The following is a 16,686-nucleotide window of genomic DNA, read 5'->3' on the forward strand; positions in this document are numbered from 1 at the left end:
CATAGGGGAAAACTATGGAAACCCTTGAAAACATACTCTTCAATTCCACATGGACTTATAAGACTCCTAGACACTTCGTACTGGAATGCTGCCGGATGGCACTCATGGAAAACTTCTTCCAATATAAAGACACACTGTACTTGCAATGCCATGGCACTTCGATGGGCAGCACATTTGCCCCGAGCGTGGCAGGTCTCTATGTCAGCGCCTTTGCACATCTTAAACGAGAGTAATAACCCCTATCATCACCGGATACTGTTCTGGAAGCGGTACATTGATGACATTTTTGTCATCTGGCAAGGAGATCAAAACCACTTACTAGAATTCCATACTTGGCTCAATCAGAAAGACGATTGCTTGAAGTTCACTTACTGTGCAGACAACAAGAGCATTGATTTCCTAGATGTAACAATATATGCCGAGGCTGACACTCTCCAGACCCGAACCTTCTTCAAGACCACTGCAAAGAACAGCCTCCTCTCTTTCAAGAGCTTCCACCCCCGTTCTCTAAGAGAGAACTTACCATATAGCCAGTTCCTCAGACTATGGCGAAATTGCAGCAATACCTCTGAGTATAAATCACAAGCAAACGATCTCTGCAAGAAACTAGAAGCCCGAGATTATCCAAGGAAGGTTATTAACAAATGTAAAAATCGGGCCAGAAACCAGAACAGAGAGGCACTCCTCGAAAGTATACCTAAAACAGCCTCTGAAGAAGTCCTCACATGTGTAACCACATACAGTCCAATGACGAATAATATAAAAAAGATCATCAATAAGAACTGGCGAATACTGACATCAGGCAACCTCTCATGGCCGAAACCGAGGTTTGCAAATAAGAGAAGTAGGAATTTGAAAGACATCCTAGTCCACACAAGTCCCGCCCCAAGAATACCCAGAGAGCACACAAATCTATGGGGTAACCCACCAGTGACAGGACACTATCCATGTGGCTCATGTTCGGAATGTAGCCTCACAAAACCTACCAAAGAACTACAGCTACTACCGAATTTTAGATGGACCCTTAGAAGCCACACGAACTGTAACACCACCCACGTGATCTATATGATCACTTGCCCTTGTAATCTGAAGTATATCGGCATGACATGCAGGAGAGCCAAACAAAGACTATGTGAACACCGAAGCAACGTGAAATGTAGAAAGAGCACTACAAAAATGGCCAATCATTATTTAGAAAAGGGCCATACCATACAAGATCTACATTGGGTCATTCTTGAGACTTTATCCAACAAAGACAGCAATGCCGAAAAAACCCTCTTTGACAAAGAGCAAAGGTGGGTACATAGGCTCAGAACTGACAGTGAAGGGCTGAATGATAATATACCCTGGCTTAGTCTAGCGAGAAGATGAAGCTACTTTACTCAGTCTGGGAATCAGAATTCTTTAAGAGAAGTCATCATACACCTTCTAGATCTCTGTCCCCTGTCCAAAAACTAACCAACTCACTGAACACCGTCTCTAGACAATTACCTATACCGGTAATAAACGATGTACCGTAAGTTGTGAACCTCCTAATACCATTACAACTCTCTATATTGCGAAACAAATGGAAGCAAGTGATCACCTTATGACTGTGGCCCCTGCTGTGCCACTAAATCACTATATTAAGTTCACGATAATTACCTTTACTAACAACTATGCACCATCTCATCACAATCGCCCGTATTGCGAAACGGTTGTCAGCACATGACTGTCGTATAAGTCCTATAACTATGACCCATGCTGCGCCATAACATCTTTTTACCATTTCTTCGACACAGCGCTCTAATTCACTAAGGAAGCAGGTACAAACATCAAAGTTCCCATGACAACACGTAGCCAGACCAATAGGATCACTATGCAGCGTAACCGCCGCCCATTAATATCGACCCGGAAACAGAATGCACTGTTTCCGGATCGGCGAGAGCAGCACATACACTGATGCCAGGATCGGACGCAATAGGTAGTGAGACCGGAGGAATGAGAACGCTACAAAACCCCAAGTATATTGCAATGCGCGACCTTAACCACGCTGTCTCTTCTTCCCAGTCCCCCTGAAGCTCGGCCATCCGACTGGAGCGCGTTAAATAAATGCGCAAGGTAACAGCTTCCTAAATGCGTTCTACAACAGACTATAGTCTGTCAGGGTCACACTTGCTATATTACACGCGTGATTACACACCTTATCATGTTGCCTCGGATACTTTCACGTCGCTAAAGGGAAGGTTTTATTTAGAATGTTCAAAATGATACACAAAACGAGCTTAATCAACCGTTGTGCACAACCACTGATTGAAAAAGAGATACAATGATTCTAAAATTTACTCTGCACCTATGTATATGTTGAGAATACATGCATGCATCACCAACTCACAGCATGCTATAGTCCTCTGCATGAGTTTGGAGTGTTGAAGAGAGAGTTGACATTGCCATATTTGCTAGCCGGCCAATAAAGTATTGCCATTTTTTAGTTGTTTAGAATTCTATCAATGGATAGATGTGTTAAGCAGATTTCTGCTTGGTGTGTGTCCCTCCCTAACCCTCCCCCCGCCCCCCCCCTTGTATGTGTTGCAAAACAATTGTGTTTATTCATTACAGGTACACTGAGACCTTCAATACAGAGAAACAGGTCAACATCCCTATTTCTTTTCACTTTTTGAGAGCACGTTATTTATACTCTTTTTCACGTTATTCACTTAACGGTCCTGATGAATGTCCGTAAGTCCTAACCAAGGCGATTGAGGCAGAAACATGTCGACCATTTTTTAACTTCCCCCACTATTTATGATCTCAAATACTCTGAGTGCACCTATTACTCATAACCAAGTTCATAAGATGCACTACCCCAGAGTTTACCAGACCCAAACCCAGACCAAATAAAATTCTCCTTTTTCTGGTTTTACGGGCCTTTTATATTTCTTATCACTGGCTCACTACTGCATCAACCTTGGGTAATAACCTCCTGGTGGAGGCTGCATAACCTGATCGACCTGATGATTATGCACACACGTGATCCAAAAGCGGAGAATCAAGATATACCGCTTTAGATACCACCATACCCCTCACGTGCATGAGGGTCTTTTATACTGGGACATCCCTCGCTCCTCCTGCATACCTAAGGTTGTGTAGGACAAGTGATCCTTTCTCATTTGATTAGCTATATGAAATTTGGAAACTGAATGGATCAACATTCCATCTCCCCCCTTTTTTGATTAGAAGATTATCAGCAGCGCACAGCTGTGGGAGTCTCTACAAAATTCTGATCACAATAATCTCACAGATCGGAAGACCGCCTTGGAATTTAACTATGGCGGAGAATTTGGGATTAAGTTATTCCATAGAAGAGATTGACGCGATACTCGCCAGACCGGTACCATTTATGAACAGTGACCTCACTCAGACCCTCTCCAGCTCTACAGAATGGGACGAACCTACTGAAATTAAGAAGGAACAAGTCAGAACTGCCGTCCACGGCATTATAATGACGGAATACCTAAGAGTTAATGCGGCACCCAGAGGACTCTGGGTTACCAATGCACCAAGGATTTTCCTTAAAGATCTGGCCTTTAGGAAAGACTGGTCCGCCATTTCATGGAAGTGTACCAGGGACTATTTAGTCCTAATCATCAAAACTGCCACAAGATTGATAGACATACTCACAGTAAAAATTGAAATTCTAGAAACCAAATTGAACAATACTGTAAACATCACAATATATAAAAACAGATTAGATTAAATTAATAAGGAAATGAGTGACACCCATGAATATCTGACACAGACCAAACTACAAAAGTTAGCAAAAGAACTTAAAAAATTCTCTATAGAGAAAATACATCCTTATAGTAGCAAAGACTACAAGATCGATGACAAAGCCTCCAACTATGTATCAAACAGCGGCGCATCGAGTACAGGTTCGGATCAAGGAGGAGATGATTTCAATAATCCCAATAAAAATCATTACCAGAATAAAAGAGGAAATCGACGAGGACGCAATTTTTGGCGCCCCCCCTTTTTTCCAAATGGGCAATCAAGGAATGCCCTTCCAACCCTTTAATCCTCACTTTCAAGGCTGGATGAACCCTTACTTCCAAGGTCCCCAGATTATGAACCATCAGCTACAACATCAAGCTGGCCAGAATTTTCAACAACGCATTCCTTTTTTAGGGAATGGCCCAATATCACAAAGAACACAGAGGAGAGGAGTAACCTGGTCCGACCAAACCAGGTAGGTACAAACCAGGAGTGTAACCAAAGCCAAAACCGGTACAACCACGAATCCCTCATCGTGAACCTTACAGAAAAAATTCTGACCAAAGATGAAGAAAATGTGCTCAATAAGGGTCTGGGATATGTTCCCACACTGAAACCAGATCTATTTAAAACCAAATGTGAAGTGGCAGAATTCTGCCGGAAGCTGAAACTAAAAGCTTTTTTCAAAGGAGATCAATCTCCGATCAGAGAAGGAGACACAACTCTAAGGAACAAGTCATCCTTCTGTCCACTCAACTCCCAAATCCCAATCGAAATACAAACTTTCGAACAGGCCATTTTCAAAAGAATTGACGAACTGGCGAATGAAGTCCAAAAGCCCTTCCAGAATATCACGAGATCGGAACAAGAGGCACTGAATGCTCTGAAAGATGATCGTAACATAGTCATCAAACCCGCCGACAAAGGCGGAGGAGTAGTTCTCCTGACGGCTGAAGGATACGATCAACAATGTATGGACCTACTATCAAATGACAGATTCTACAGAGTCTTAACAACAGACCCAACACCGAGACTACAGAGGACCATTGCAATGATGATAGAAGAGGGAGAGACCAACAACTGGATCTCTAAAAGAGAAGGAGAGTACCTAGGGACTACCACACCATGAACCCCTACTTCTATTCCTTACCGAAGACGCACAAAGGGCGAGTACCACCACCTGGACGACCAATCGTGTCAGGAATTGGTTAAATTCTGGAACAATTGTCCCAGTTTGCGGACCAATACCTTAGACCTCTAGTCCAAAAGACCCCCACATATCTAAAGGACACCAGGGACCTCCTCAACCAACTACAAAACATTGAATACTCCTCCACCACCATGCTCCTGGTTGGATTCGACGTGGAAAGCCTGTATAATAGCCTTCCATAGGGGAAAACTATGGAAACCCTTGAAAACATACTCTTCAATTCCACATGGACTTATAAGACTCCCAGACACATCGTACTGGAATGCTGCCGGATGGCACTCATGGAAAACGTCTTCCAATATAAAGACACACTGTACTTGCAATGCCATGGCACTTCGATGGGCAGCACATTTGCCCCGAGCGTGGCAGGTCTCTATGTCAGCGCCTTTGCACATCTTAAACGAGAGTAATAACCCCTATCATCACCGGATACTGTTCTGGAAACGGCACATTGATGACATTTTTGTCATCTGGCAAGGAGATCAAAACCACTTACTAGAATTCCATACTTGGCTCAATCAGAAAGACGATTGCTTGAAGTTCACTTACTGTGCAGACAACAAGAGCATTGATTTCCTAGATGTAACAATCTATGCCGAGGCTGACACTCTCCAGACCCGAACCTTCTTCAAGACCACTGCAAAGAACAGCCTCCTCTCTTTCAAGAGCTTCCACCCCCGTCCTCTAAGAGAGAACTTACCATATAGCCAGTTCCTCAGACTATGGCGAAATTGCAGCAATACCTCTGAGTATAAATCACAAGCAAACGATCTCTGCAAGAAACTAGAAGCCCGAGATTACCCAAGGAAGGTAATTAACAAATGTAAAAAGCGGGCCATAAACCAGAACAGAGAGGCACTCCTCGAAAGTATACCTAAAACAGCCTCTGAAGAAGTCCTCACATGTGTAACCACATACAGTCCAATGACGAATAATATAAAAAAGATCATCAATAAGAACTGGCGAATACTGACATCAGGCAACCTCTCATGACCGAAACCGAGGTTTGCAAATAAGAGAAGTAGGAATTTGAAAGACATCCTAGTCCACACAAGACCCGCCCCAAGAATACCCAGAGAGCACACAAATCTATGGGGTAACCCACCAGTGACAGGACACTATCCATGTGGCTCATGTTCGGTATGTAGCCTCACAAAACCTACCAAAGAACTACAGCTACTACCGAATTTTAGATGGACCCTTAGAAGCCACACGAACTGTAACACCACCCACGTGATCTATATGATCACTTGCCCTTGTAATCTGAAGTATATCGGCATGACATGCAGGAGAGCCAAACAAAGACTATGTGAACACCGAAGCAACGTGAAATGTAGAAAGAGCACTACAAAAATGGCCAATCATTATTTAGAAAAGGGCCATACCATACAAGATCTACATTGGGTCATTCTTGAGACTTTATCCAACAAAGACAGCAATGCCGAAAAAACCCTCTTTGACAAAGAGCAAAGGTGGGTACATAGGCTCAGAACTGACAGTGAAGGGCTGAATGATAATATACCCTGGCTTAGTCTAGCGAGAAGATGAAGCTACTTTACTCAGTCTGGGAATCAGAATTCTTTATGAGAAGTCATCTTACACCTTCTAGATCTCTGTCCCCTGTCCAAAAACTAACCAACTCACTGAACACCGTCTCTAGACAATTACCTACACCGGTAATAAACGATGTACCGTAAGTTGTGAACCTCCTAATACCATTACAACTCTCTATATTGCGAAACAAATGGAAGCAAGTGATCACCTTATGACTGTGGCCCCTGCTGTGCCACTAAATCACTATATTAAGTTCACGATAATTACCTTTACTAACAACTATGCACCATCTCATCACAATCGCCCGTATTGCAAAACGGTTGTCAGCACATGACTGTCGTATAAGTCCTATAACTATGACCCATGCTGCGCTATAACATCTTTTTACCATTTCTTTGACACGGCGCTCTAATTCACTAAGGAAGCAGGTACAAACATCAAAGTTCCCATGACAACACGTAGCCAGACCAATAGGATCACTACGCAGCGTAACCGCCGCCCATTAATATCGACCCGGAAACAGAATGCACTGTTTCCGGATCAGCGAGAGCAGTGCATACACTGATGCCAGGATCGGACGCAATAGGTAGTGAGACCGGAGGAATGAGAACGCTACAAAACCGCAAGTATATTGCAATGCGCGACCTTAACCACGCTGTCTCTTCTACCCAGTCCCCCTGAAGCTCGGCCATCCGACTGGAGCGCGTTAAATAAATGCGCGAGGTAACAACTTCCTAAATGCGTTCTACAACAGACTATAGTCTGTCAGGGTCACACTTGCTATATTACACACGTGATTACACACCTTATCATGTTGCCTCGGATACTTTCACGTCGCTAAAGGGAAGGTGTTATTTAGAATGTTCAAAATGATACACAAAACGAGCCGAATCAACCGTTGTGCACAACCACTGATTGAAAAAGAGATACAACGATTTTAAAATTTTCTCTGCACCTATGTATATGTTGAGAATACATGCATGCATCACCAACTCACAGCATGCTATAGTCCTCTGCATGAGTTTGGAGTGTTGAAGAGAGAGTTGACATTGCCATATTTGCTAGCCGGCCAATAAAGTATTGCAATTTTTTAGTTGTTTAGAATTCTATCAATGGATAGATGTGTTAAGCAGATTTCTGCTTGGTGTGTGTCCCTCCCTAACCCACCCCCGCCCCCCCCTTGTATGTGTTGCAAAACAATTGTGTTTATTCATTACAGGTACACTGAGACCTTCAATACAGAGAAACAGGTCAACATCCCTATTTCTTTTCACTTTTTGAGAGCACGTTATTTATACTCTTTTTCACGTTATTCACTTAACGGTCCTGATGAATACCCGTAAGTCCTAACCAAGGCGATTGAGGCAGAAACATGTCGACCATTTTTTAACTTCCCCGACTATTTATGATCTCAAATACTCTGAGTGCACCTATTACTCATAACCAAGTTCATAAGATGCACTACCCCAGAGTTTACCAGACCCGAACCCAGACCAAATAAAATTCTCCTTTTTCTGGTTTTACGGGCCTTTATATTTCTTATCACTGGCTCACTACTGCATCAACCTTGGGTAATAACCTCCTGGTGGAGGCTGCATAACCTGATCGACCTGATGATTATGCACACATGTGATCCAAAAGCGGAGAATCAAGATATACCGCTTTAGATACCACCATACCCATCACGTGCATGAGGGTCTTTTATACTGGGACATCCCTCGCTCCTCCTGCATACCTAAGGTTGTGTAGGACAAGTGATCCTTTCTCATTTGATTGGCTATTTCAGAGTGCCATGTTTGGCGCACAATATTAACATTATTGTTCAAGATTTCTTGAAAAAAGAAAACACAGTCAGCAAGTTACTGACCACCTGCCGAAGAATCTGCACACATTTCAGCCATTCTTTTAAGGCCCGGAAGCAGCTGATGATCATTCAACGTGACCGTAGAGTGCCAGTCACATGACTCATCCACGAGGTGGCAACACGTTGGAACTCAACCTTCTACATTCTTGAGCGTCTGTTGGAGCCGTACTTGGTAATCAATGAGTGTGTCTCTCGCGCACGGGCTGCTTCTATGAAAGACTTGTGGCTAGAGGTGGAGGACTGGGACCTAGTTAAAAGCCTGATAGACATGCTTCATCCTTCTGAGGTCTTCACCCGTGAAGTCAGCAGGGAGGACTGTACTTTGGGCAAAGCTATCCCATTGTTGCGCATGCTAGAGCACCAACTGAAGGCAGCATCTTCAACGTTCCGAGTTGATGCTGAAAAACAAGATGCATATCGGTTGGCAGAGAGCTTATTAAGCCGCCTAGTTGACAATGCAAGGCTTAAAGCAATACATTCAAAACAACATTACATTTGTGCCACTATTCTGGATCCACAGTACAAAAAGTCACTTGCCAGCAATACATTTATTCCTTTTTCTGAGGCAGTTGTTTCCAAGTACAAACATTGGCTAGCTCTGTCAGCCACTCGGTTTGAAAAAGAGCGGCAGGAAATTGAAGGAACCACCACAATTTCTACTGAAGCAGCGGGCCATCAGGCGTCAAGGTCCACTTCTGTGGCCGAGTCACTTTCCCTCAGAGCCATTATCGACACCAGCAACCGTATCATCATCACCTGCACCAGGCCCAGCCATAATATTGTCGGAAGCGAATTGGATAACTCATCATGGGTTTGCTTGTTCCAGTGTTGATGCAAAGGCAACAGATGGTACGCAAAGTGGAGCACCCCTGGAGGACCTTGAGTGGATGGTGCAGGCCTATCTGGATGACCCAAACAGAGGTCTTCTTTGATCAGAACCCATTGGTGCATTGGTATGGGAAAAAGCCTCAATGGCCACTGATCACCAAGCTGGCTATAAATTATTTGTCTTGCCCACTCGCAAGCATGTCTTCTGAACGTGTTTTCAGTGCTGCTGGTGCCATTGTAGCTTCAAAAAGCACCCGCCTCTCACCCATAAATGTGGAGAGGTTAACAATGATCAAGATTAATCAGCACTTCATACCACCGAATGACAAAATACATGAATCCACACAGGAAGAAGAGGACACCAACTTAGGTGACGGACGTTCTTGTCTGTTAGCTGACCTAGTCCCGTTTCAATTCACAGAGTTTGAGGACGAGCGCTACTTCCCTGACACCTAGGCTTGAAATACTTACTTTTTTGTTGTTGTCCTTATTCACTTTTATTTCTGTGTGTCTTTTTTGTTTTGAAACTTTTAGCACAACAAAACTCTAATCACAGCAAATCCATCAGCAGCACTGTCTTTGTCTTGTTTCCATATTGAAGGTGCCGCTGTCTGCATTCCTGAAGTTCACAAGTTCACAACTGAGTCATGCTCCTCTATCCTCCTCCTCCAGACTCCTCCTATCCATTTCCCTCAAGGCAGATGGTTGTTTTACGCAGAATCAAGAAACTGACGCTCCGTAGACGAGTCCCCTCAAAAGAAGTGGGACTGGAATGACTGACTTTGCTGACTGTTACTTCTGAAATTGACACTAGAGGCTGCCCTGTGGCCCTTTACTTAAGAATAAGATGCTGACAAAAAGTGGAACAGGTAATGAATGATGAGATGGCATGCAGTGGACAACACTGGCTGTCTGGCTCTGATGAAAGCAATTGCTGTTTGTTTGTTGTGCATGAAATGAATCCTATGTGTTTTGTTATTATTTAATGTTTTACATACTGAATGTAACTCAAGTCTTCTGTTTACCTTGTTTAATGCAAATTGTACTTCTACTACAGCGGCCACTACGTTGCATTTTTTAATATGGAAAATGTCCTTGGACTAACTGTGTGTAGACTGTGACTGCATGAACAACATTGAGTTTGCCAACACCATGATGATTGATGATGATTCATGATGACCAAAGTTACATAATATCTTTACAGTCACTCACTGGGATGGATGGATCATCATCGTCGATTTACGGAAGATCTATGGCCATTTCGTGAGTGTCAAACAGGTAAACAAGTCAACAACAACCACAGAAGAACTACATGTCCGTCTAGTCATGGTATGGAGTGGTCGATCCAGTGTAGTGTTATGCCAGAGTCCAGATAGCGGTTCATGTAAAATTGCGGCTATGTGGCTTGCTGTATAAAATTAGATCTGCTTTGTCTGTCTGTGTCAAAGAGGTATGCTACATGGAGGTTGGTTCACTCAGTGGTGCCTGCCTTGACCGTCTGCATGTCCCTGGCCTGCTGTGTGCTAATTATTATCCTGGAAACAGAGACTCAGAGTAGGCACTTTAGAAATGATGCATGTATGTAATACAGTCGCCTCTGAAAGTGAACGTGTTATTTTTGCACTAAACACCGTACCTTATATTTTTCCTCCGGGGTGTTTTAATATCCCTTTCTGTTTTAACATTGACAATTACAGGCCGTCACTTACCCTGTGCGATGGGAAAAACATTAACTCAGACTTACATAGCAATCTGCAATTCTGTATCCGCCAGGCAGGCAGTGGACAGTGTGGTCACCAAGATTGATCGACGGAGCGCCCGATGGAATGGAGGAGTACCGCGAATAAGAGGAATGGCTGGATGCATGCAACTTCCCAATTTGACCAGGACAACTACAACATACAGTTACAGTATCCACTTCACTTGTCCTTATCTTTTAAATAATGTTATTGTTGTGAACTTCTATGAGTGCGACTCTGTTCATTTGCTCTCTGCTTCAAATTCATCCCTACAGTTATTTGATAAGTTTCTTTGCTATTTTTAAAACTAATATAATGTACTACTCAGTGTTTATTCTCTCTGAGGGCAGATAGGCAAGTGAAATTGCATAATTACTGCAGCCCTGTACTGTCTAATTGTTTAGTACTAGTTAGTAAGTTGTAGTATAAGTACTACTTTTCAGTAACCTAACCATCCATTTAGCAAACAACTTCATCCATGCACTTCCTTTATGTCCCTTAAAAGATTTATTGATATGTTCATATCCAAAGATTTGTTTTTCTTCATTTGTTGTTTTTCCATGCTGTGTTTTTTTTTCTCTCTCCAAAAAACGTTCCCAAAAACCCCATTCCCATCCATTTTTCAAACCCTAACCCTCTTCCCCCCGGCTGCGTGGTTTTCATTGAGGTGTGAATAAATTACACCAATAATTCCACACGCTTGCTGGGGAGGATAAGGCCAAAAGCAACAGAAAATCAATTTCAAGGCAGGTCAAGGAATCCGAGGATATATTCTTATTCTGCTTGACACACACCCATGAGTATTTGCAAATCGATTCAGAATTTCATGTCCACCATTGAGTGGATTCATCTACAACAACATCCTCCTACACGTGACGAAAGCTTACGCTGCTGTGTCCTTCAGTACTAGTTCTTGTAGTAGCCATAATCCACGCAACTAGTAGTTAACTTTTGATTTAATACTTTAGCATTGCTTAGTCTACAATTTATGGCACTGTTCTTGTGATCTGTACTATGTACTATCGTACTGTTCTAATGCTCCTTAGGCCACTCAATGTCTCATTTCCTTTTTTTTCATATGCTGCTACTGCCAGTGTGTACCACTACTACTACCACCACAACAATGCCATTTCATCCGTACCGGATTCCACAGCCAACCTTAATCGCCATTTGCCATGCAGCCAGCCCAGTGCCTAGCCCTATTCTCAAACACGAATCACAGGTAAGATAAGCATTTTGGGGGAGGAAGAATAATGGAGTAGGAGGAGAGGCGAGACTGAAGGTAGTACTAGTAAAGTAGTAGGACAATTGAATTCGCTAACTCTGTCAGTGGCACTTTTGTACAAATTTGGGCGATTACTTAGACAATTTGAAAAAACCAACCAGTTAAGTTTCAGGCAAACAAACGTACAGTTAACCCCCCCTGCCTCCCCCACAAAGCAGTAAAAATGTGTATGCTATGTTTAAGTGGAAAATAAATAATTATTTCGACCCTAACAAAAATAAAGTATCCCACAAGACCTGACTGACCCCCCTCCCTAACCCCAACCAATGTCCATGAAATGTCCCGTAGAAAAGTTTCAAAACCCCAACGCCCAATACCCACAACCCCAAAAGACTTTAAAAAGGGGCAAGGGTGACGACATTGGGATATCAACAGTTGGAGATATGTGACAAAAGGGGGAAGTGGTTCCCTTTGAGTCTTTAAGACATCAATATGACCTGGCCCCCTCGGAACGGTTCAGGTACACGCAGATACGACATGCTCTGATGGCTGCACTGCCGGTTGGCTCAGAAGTCCCAGAGGCATCTCCTATGGAGGATAGATTACTAACTGATTACATGCCAAAGAGGGCGACCTCTCTCACCTACCGCAAATTTGTAAACAAACTACCCGACCCATCGGAACCCCTGAGGGATGAATGGGCCCATGATATTGGCGACACTGACGATACAGGGTGGCAGGAAGCATTGGCATCCCCTAGGGAGGTGGGGATACCCTCACGACTCAGGTTGGTGCAATTACGCATTATACATCGCTCTTATTACACAAGACACACCTTGCATAAGATAGGAAGGGTGGAGCATCCCTACTGCCTGAGAGGCTGCGGAGAGGAAGGGACCTTTTATCACACCATATGGGATTTTCCCAGAATAGCGGAATATTGGGCAAAAGTTCTAAGAACAATTTCGCAGGCGAATGGGGTCTCGCTGCTACCTGAGCCCAGGCGCTGTCTGCTAAATATGTGGGACCCAAACGACCTTACACGCACTGGGCAAAGTTGGATTACATTGGGTATGATGGTTGCCAAGAGAAATATAGCACAGAAATGGGGGGGGGGGGGCGGAGGTGCCTACCCTAGTGGCATGGAGTAAAGATATGGGTGCAGCCATGCTAGCTGAAAGGGCGTTATATCGTAGCAGAGGTTGCCCTAAAAAATTGAGTAAACTATGGGGGGCGTGGAATACGTACAGGGGTGAGCTTTGTGATCCACCATCGGACCAAGAAGACAGTGACTCGGACTCAGAGGAGGTCTGATGGCCCAGGAATGAATAAAGGGTGTTGGGTCTGCAGTGTTATAAAACTGCATACTGGTGACTTTATGATAATCGCAGATGTATCTAGTGATGCTATGATGTGCTGTACTGCATGTTTATGTTTCAGATTGTTGCATTGTGTTATCAACATGGAAACAAATAAAAAGTTCAACAAAAAAAAAGGGGCAAGGGACAGTCTCTCTCTACTTTGGCCGGCCTTGTCCTGTGGCCAGGTGGTCACGCAGCTCTCTCCGGAGGGCCTTGAGCAGGGCTTTCTGCCTCTCAACCTCCTGCTCAAGGTAGGCCACTCGCAGGGTTAGCTGGTGCACACGAGCCTTGCAGGTACTGTGGGGGCAGCTGTTGGTTTCGATGCTCGGCGGCGGCGAGTGGCTGCCGGACCACCGTGCCGTACCGCTGGAGGATTGCGCTGGTTGTATGACCCAGGGGCAGCGGAGGAGGATGCAGCTGTTGTTGTCGATGTTGACTGAGAGTCATCCTCCTCCTCCTGATCCACCAGCCACCGATATTCGGCGACAATTGCCTCCAGCTTCCGTTGCCTGGCCCGGATAGCCAACTCCTTCCTTGATACTTTAAAAGGAGTATCTTTATGAAGAAATAAAAAAATACTGTAACCAATACTCTTTAAGATTAACACAAAAGTAATTCAACAGAAAGTTGTGTCACAGTAGCACTAGCAACTTGCAAGCACAGTACATAACATTTGTGGCATGTATCTATCTAACCTCCCTCTTCGTCGGCATCTGCTCTAACATTAGTGGGAGTTTCAGGAATTCTACTACCATTATATGGGCTCACTACATTCGACTCAGACAGTACACCAGTCTTCTTCTTCTCTCTTGTTTAGCGAAATTAGTACGTAAACTTGTGGAAGCCGGCATAATGCCAGCGCAGTCAGCTTGCACCCAAGAAAAACAGACGTAAGCCATGATGACGCCGACTCGCGTTACTGTTAACAGTTCAGTACATGCAGGTTGGGAAGCTCTTACTTTTCTATTATGGGTAGCACTGGCCATACTCTGTTACAAGGGCAACTGCTCAATTAATTTAACTTTCACTCTGCCCTGCCCCTGACTACTACAAAAGGACAATGAAGAAGATAATATGATCATCTATCCCTTCACAGGATATTTACTTATATAAGGTATGACTTTAGGTGCTTTGTTTTTATTGATTGAGTGAACACCGATAGGCCACATATGAATGACACAGGTGAAAAAAATGTATTAACATAGGTAGTGAGTGGTCCCCGTAATCGCCGGAGGAAGGCACTTGTGACTTGACTTGATAATGTGAACTATACAATATAGATACACGATATATGCTGTGCTTGCAAACTACTGTTAGTCAAGGGAGAATTCTGAAAAATTACAACTTCTACTTTCCTCGGCTTTGCTACTCAGGCCCAGACGTGCGGTGTTACATGCTCTTCAAAGTAACACTCTTCATCCAGTGACCGTCTACTCTGTCTACCCTACATACGCCTATGCTATCTATGAGGAAGATACCATCCAGGCATCCATCCATTCAAAGTAAATGTCAATCATTCTTCTTAATGTCTCAACTGACAAACCTTACTTTTTTTCACCGAAAAACACCCTTTTTATTTTATTTTGTAAACCGCCACCCATGCATCCGTGCTTGGCTTACATTTGAATTTGACCCAAAGGATATATTGCGCACACATACAGTTTCTGTTTCACCCACCCAGGCAGTACTCTATTCTTTCTCCTTCCACCCATCCTTGCTTCAGCCTTCAACTGGCCATGCATCAGATTCCCAGCCACCTGTGCCTGCATTCAAAAACACGTATCATTCTTTGCCAGTCATTAATTTAACTCACTCGTCCCTCACAGCTGAGTTGAGGTTAAATTTAGAGGAGGCCATTGGTTACTCGTCAACTCCCGCCGCTAATGCTATTGCTAATGCGAAATCAAGGGAGACTGTCTTCTACCTGGTTGACAAAAACTTAGTTCTAAATTTGTAAGTCTTCTTAACAGTAAAGCGTACTTGCACTGTACAACATATACAGCCCTGCAGCGAGCCTACTCTGCAATCTCAATAAGTAAGGGATATAATAGCTTACCACTGCCTGCCACTACCGAGGCATCCCCCCACAGCAGTTCCTGCTGGCACCGCATCCGCCCCTGGAGTGACCACCTCACGCTGGCCCCAGCACTGGTGGTGGGCTGTGCCGATGGTGTTCCACCTTGAAAATACATTTCATATTTTTAGATGCCATATACACCACTCCCTATTTTGTCTAGGAATGAAAAAAAATGTTACTACATAAACAAATTTAATTATTATAGTCTAAACTTAAAATTCCCCTTTCGGAAGGGGAGGGTGTTTTTTATTTATGCTTAGCCATAACATGCTACACTTTTTGGCACAACTGATGAATGCTTGCTTTTTAACGCGCACCTTTTTTCTCATAACAGACAGAAGATTCCCTTCTACGAACAAGAGCAATATGTTACTCATCATCATCAACACCAGTACTTTAAGTTCCAACCAGGGGAGGGGTCTCCCACAATTAATGTGTAAATCAGCCACTGTTCAGTATTCATGAGTTCACCGTTTCTCTTCTAGCATGAAGTTGATTTTTTTTTTTAAACAATATTTATTGCAGGTTTTTCAAGGTTTTTACAAACAATACACCCCCGCCCCCCCGCCCCCCGAGACCAGATAACAAAACGTATACTCCAAACAGGGGTATCGTGCTAATCAAACAATTCCTGAAATATTACAATAGTACAGAAGCAAACAAAAGAGAAGAAGAATGAAAAGAAAGACAGAGAGAAGCATAGCAAGCACGGGCAGAGAATCGATTTGATACATCAAAACAGTATGTGCCCTTGTTTGAAATATCCGGGCGTTCCCATTAATCATTCTCTTGAACCCATTCAAGCAAAGGGCCCCATATCTTCATACCTCGCCTTCGAGAGTTGAACCCCTTGTTCCTATAGATGGCGACTTCAAGGCTACAAGTTGCGAGCAGTCTGGCTCTCCACTGCATAAACGAAGGTGGTATCGGATCGAGCCAGGCTGATGCGATACACAGCCAAAGCACCCCAATTGCAACAAAAATTAACTCTTCAAACTGTGTTGGCCTATCAGTGTTCGATATGCCCAGGATGACTTCTGCTGTTTTAATGTTTACATCATAGGGAGCAATCTCTGTA

The 16,686-nt window shown here is 43.6% G+C and overlaps 1 long non-coding RNA gene across 1 annotated transcript in view; it reads left to right on the forward strand.

Annotated features, from left to right (window-relative positions):
* LOC144753435 (uncharacterized) overlaps nt 1-16,080 on the forward strand; it is a 43,393-nt gene extending 27,313 nt beyond the window's left edge. Inside the window, exon 3 of the long non-coding RNA XR_013594358.1 lies at nt 15,943-16,080. This is a non-coding gene — a long non-coding RNA (uncharacterized LOC144753435). The remainder of the gene's footprint in view (nt 1-15,942) is intronic.
* The last annotated feature ends 606 nt before the right edge of the window (nt 16,081-16,686 follow it).

Source organism: Lissotriton helveticus, chromosome 5_1 (assembly GCF_964261635.1).
Source record: "Lissotriton helveticus chromosome 5_1, aLisHel1.1, whole genome shotgun sequence".
NCBI classification, from domain to species: Eukaryota; Metazoa; Chordata; class Amphibia; order Caudata; family Salamandridae; genus Lissotriton; species Lissotriton helveticus.